This window comes from Rhopalosiphum padi, chromosome 3 (assembly GCF_020882245.1).
Source record: "Rhopalosiphum padi isolate XX-2018 chromosome 3, ASM2088224v1, whole genome shotgun sequence".
Classification (NCBI taxonomy): Eukaryota; Metazoa; Arthropoda; class Insecta; order Hemiptera; family Aphididae; genus Rhopalosiphum; species Rhopalosiphum padi.
Window position 1 is genome coordinate 79060749 of NC_083599.1, and position 5835 is coordinate 79066583.

At 27.1% G+C, this 5835-nt stretch overlaps 1 pseudogene; it reads right to left on the reverse strand.

Moving 5' to 3' along the window:
- Positions 1–889: 889 nt before the first annotated feature.
- LOC132925943 (uncharacterized) lies at positions 890–4257 on the reverse strand (annotated as a pseudogene).
- Positions 4258–5835: the final 1578 nt, after the last annotated feature.

The window sequence follows — 5835 nt, forward strand, 5'->3', positions numbered from 1 at the left end:
CATTGTTTACAAATAACAACCTCACAACGACCCCACATAACATGCCAACTTTTAATTAAGTTTAAATTAATGTCGTAATTTAAGTGTTTATAGTTAAATGAATGTTTAGTTTTGATTGAATAGTGATCGTTTTAAGGCGAAATAAAGCTTGCATAAATCTTATTTGGACCAAAAAAATAGATCGAATGAACACTTGATCTACAATGTTAGTTGAGTGTCAAAAATTAAATATCTATTTAACCTATTAAAACTATTTATTCAAGATTTATTTGAACTTAATATGATCATTTCTTAATTGATATTTGATATTAATTGAACTTTGTATAATTGTTTAAATATTATGTTAATTAAACCTTAATAAAAATTATATTCTACCTTTATTCAACCATTAACTAGAGATTAAATGACATACATTAAGGTTTGATTTACCTCTAATTAAATGTATAGTTCAATCAAAATAATTATTACAATTTTTTTTATATAATCAGGTTATAGGTATACATATATTGTGAAGACTTAACTAGAGATAAATAATAATACATTATATTATAAATTATAATACTATATTTGTCATATAACAAAATGGAAAAGGAAATAACATACACAATTGATTAAAACAATCAAAGTAAATAATAAACAAAAATTATATGTGCTACAAATCTTGTGATTATATAATATTAAAATGTCAAATAAAATAAAAAAATGTGAATCCTTCTAATTACCTTCTATGGTAATGATTCATATTTATTCAATGTTATACTTGTTTTAATTAAATTAAATTAATCTTTCAATAAGGTAGTATATATTTAATTATAATATTATTAGTATCAACAAATGTACAACAAATATTATATTAAGAAATGTACAAAAATATTCATATTTTTTCATATTATATAAATTCTTTTGTTGACTTGTCTTTAATTTTAAACGGAGTTTGAATAAGAACATATTTAATGACCTGTTCAATTTCATTTGATACGTTATCAGCCATGGCAAATTTTTTGATTGTTAGAACAGAATCTAAAAAATGAAAATGAAAATGAATAAATTAGCATCCAATCAAAATTATTATATTGTTATTTAAGTTTATCTTACCAAAAATAATTTTATTAATTAGCAATTTTTCAAACGATCTTTTTTTATTACCGCGACCACTATACGAGTATTCACATAATATTTCGGATATAAATAGTAAAGCCATAATTCGTTTGACCATAATTTTAATTGATTTTCCGCCTACAGATGATAAACGTTTAACCTATGTAAATAAAATGTAACTTATTTAATAATAGTTCATACACGTATAAAATTCTTGAACAAATTACATACCATTTGATACCGATAATTTTTGTTAGACAAATCATTATCTAGTTCTTATAGTTTTTCCAGATTTTTGATTGGTAATTTATTATCTATATCGCCAGTGTCATATAAACTCAAATCAGTAGTTTTTGTTAAGTTAATTTCCTCATCTTTCTGAATAATGATGTCCAATTTTTCCTGTATTGATCTCATTTCGTACTTCATTGTTACCATACAATTTAACAACTTTGTATACTGATCATCTATTTAAAAAATAAAATCAGACTTGTATTCTTCATGTGTTTATACATTGGTTGCACCTAATAATTAACTTTGCTAATGTGGTATCTCAAGTATTTTATTTTAATGGTGGGTGGGTGAATGGAGAATGCTTAACAATAAATATTATAATTAAATCAATTATGAAATTATATAATCCAATATTTTTGAAGTACAGTCGATTCCGCTTTATTGGGACACATCGGTTGCATGTTATTTTGTCCCAATAATCCGAAATGAAAAAAAAACCATATAAATTTATTGAAAAACTGATTTTTTATGTTTTTATTATTACAAAAAATACATATTAGCTATTACAATAACACAATTACAGAAATTTTTTAATCATACAAAAAAAAAAATTTAGTATTATAACCTAAATATTTATAAAAGTACACACATATATATATATATATATATAAATGTATATGTATTTTATTATTTTATCTTATTTAAAAAAAGTATGAATATTACTTTGCTTTTTACATTTTATTGTTTGTTGACGAATGTAGTCCGAACAAGTATCCAAAGCACTTATCGGGCTTTCTTTATTTCCTTGTTGAAGAAAAAATAATCTCAATGTTTCCAAAGATTTCTTTGCCTCCTGTAGTCGGATTGGTGGATCTGGTTCCTCGTCCGTATCTTCATCTGAATTATGTTGATCTTGTATGGATTGAATAATTACATCATCAACGTATTCATTTTGGTCATAGCATTGCACATTTGAATCCATTTGTTCAAATTCTACGTTGTTTAGCACTCTTACGTTATCATTTTTTTCGGAATTAGGTTCCAAATGTTGATCGATGTTACAACTTTCTTCCAAAAAATCACACTTTCGAAAACAATTTTTTATTGTCTGACTACTTACATCTCGCCAGCTGTCTGAAATGAACTGAGTTGCTTGTAAGATATTAATTTTTTTACTGATATCTATTGCCGTTGATTTTGGTTCAAGTAAATTGCCTTCAATCTTTTCTAAAATATAATTGACCAGTGTTGCTCTATACTCAACCTTTAAATTTTGGATAACACCCATATCTAAAGGCTGAATTAGCGACGTTGTATTAAGTGGTAAGAACTCAAGCTTGATGTTTTTCAAAGATATATTAGGATGGGCAGTACAGTTGTCTATGACGAGGCATATAGCCTTTTTTGTTTTGTTCAACTCACTATCCCAACGTTGCAACCAATCGGTAAGAATGGCCGAAGTCATCCATGCGTTTTTATTTGCATGATACTCAACTGGTAACTTTTGTATAGACATTTTTTGAAAACAACGAGGTTTTTTACTTTTTCCTATCACTAAAAGCTTTTTTTTGTCAGTCCCACTTGCATTCACACAACACAGTATAGTTATTCTGTCCATAGCTTTTTTTGATCCAGCTATCGATTCGTGTTTAAAACACAGAGAACCATCTGGGGTTGCACGGTAGTATTTTTCAAGAATTTGTGGTAATTTTGTAAATTTCCATTCATCGGCATACTCTGAGTTTGCACTAGCTTTTTCACCATGTGATCTTTTAAATTTTATGTCATGTCTTACTTTCCATCTAGATAACCAACCGTCGGTGGCTTTGAATTCGTCATTACCAAGTTTCCTTGCAAGGTCTTCGGATTTAGATTTTAATATAGGACCCGACACTTGAACGCCCCGACTAGTAGCCAGTGTAAACCACTGTGTCAGTGCCTCGTCTACATCTGCATCTTTACCCTCTCGTTTCCTTTTCCGGGTTGTCACTTGGCTAAGAGCTTGTTCTCGCAAAAACTGTTCTTGTAGTTGAATTCGCGCGATTGTTGATTTCGATACTCCTAAAATTTCTGAAAGACGACGAGTACTACAGCCTGGTGACTGTAATTTAATTTTGTCTAGAATATCTAATTTTTGCGCAAGCGATAAATCTTTACGTATACGAGACATCGTTACTGCACGCGACAAACACGACTAATGCACTAAATAACATTTAACACACATCACATTTGAACATACGATAAGATAAAATGTATATAATTTAATCTAATAACCGATTACGTGAGTCGGTCGCGATTGTCGGACTATTGATCTATTAATATTTAATATTAAACTCGATAAAAATGTCCCAATTATCCAGATTCGCGGCCCAGATAAGCGGCGTACTTTTACATTACAAGTATACATTTGTTTTCGTAATTATAGAATTGTCCTTATTAACCGGTGTCTCTATTAAACGGAATCGACTGTATTATAATATGTAATATACAATAATATAGTATGATTAGAATAATCAAGGGAATAATATTATTTAAGATATACATCATAGTTTAAACTGTGAAGTTTATTTATTATTACTACTAAGTACTAATAATTACCCTTATGAAGACTTTTTTGTTGTTTTGAGTTTGATGATTTACTTTCAGTAGTTTTAATGAATACACAATTGTCAACTAAAAGCACATTCAAAATAACAAACTAAATTAACAATCAGTAGTAAGTATATGGATCTTAAAGTATAAAACTGAATTTATAGATGGCATTAGTTTTAAGACGTAGTACTCGCATGTGTTGTCTCCGTCTTACACACGTGCAAGATAACAGATTTTCGTTGACCATTTTCAATATTGTGCTGTTAGTTTTGATATCAGAATGAACTAACCTATAATACAATTTAAAGGTAAGATAATTATCCAGGGCTCCATGTAGCCTTTTATGGATATTATTATTTTAAATAAGTTATGATCTTTTTGAAACTGTACATTTTAAAATAATCATAACTTACTGAAAAATAATATCAATAAAAGTCTAGATGGGGCCTTGGACAATTATCTTACCTTTAAACTGTATTATAGGTCACTCTAATATCAAAATTAACAGCAAAATATTGAAAATGGTGAACAAAAATTTGGTATGTCACTTGTGTTTAAGACGGTGGCAACACATACGGGTTCTACGTCCTCTTAAGTAGATATAGTTAATATTAGTTATAATGTATTTTCTAATGTTATACATTCAGTTGTTATTACCTTTAAATCTTATATACTATTGAAGTAGTTATATAAAAATAATAATTAGTTGAAAAATGTAGTAAATATGCAAGAAATGCATTAATTTAAACTATTTATACTTTTTAGATATAATACAAATATAGGTATTTTTTTACTAGAACTCTGAAAATAGTATATTTTAAACATACAGATAAAAGTAATGAGCACTATAAAATATAATTACTTATTTTTAAACTTAATTTTCAAGAGGATTTTAAGTTTTAGATTACTTGAATTATAAACAGTTTACAGTTTGCACAATTTGTCAATGAGTATAATATATGACTTAATATTGTTAAGTAACTAAAGTTAAAATATTGAATAAAATAAAATATAACCACCAAAATTGTGTAATGAGTCAAAATATAAATTATAATCAAAACATACCAGATGTTCTTGTAGAAATCTTCATGGGACTGTCAGTTATACCAAGGTTTTGAGATTTATCCAAGTCGGAAAATAGACTTCTTTTAGCTTAAAAAAAAATGTATATATAAATAATAACACCTTAATAAAATGCTTGGATAACGATAGAGGTAAAGATTTAGATTTTAAAATATTTTAAATTAAAAACAAAAATGTATAATTAAATATATATAGATTACCAAATTATAAATGTGGGCTATCTCCTTTCGTCATGATATTACTATTTAAATAAATATTATTGTCCACAATCTTTGGAGGAGATATAGCGGTTTTAGTAGTTAAAGATGTTTCACCTATTTGAAATAATTAATTTATGTTAATAATTTATGCACTAGAAATATAATGTGTAGATATATATAATTATTAGAATAATTAATCTTTGCATTAACATCATCATCTTTCAAAGGAACACTACTATTACCAATATCATTATGGTAGTGTTTCGATTTAGAATTCAAATTTTTAATATCTGTGATAAATTGGTCAGTTTTTTGAGGAACTGGTGTTGATGTAATATGTGCTAAAAACATATAAATAATGTATAGGTTTAAATAGGTATACTTACATTTATTTTTTAACAATAAAATATTTACCATATGAAGATTCAATAACTGAACAGTCAGAAACACCGACTCTGAACCGTGTATATTAGGTTTTAAATAACCGTGTTTACAAGCATTCAGTGAATTAACCGACGGTATTAAAACACGTTCACTGAACCATTAAATTTCCATCGGTGCATTTGCACTTTCACAGTACCATTTAGTGTCGGTTAAACTGACCACGAACCATAAATACATTTTGAGT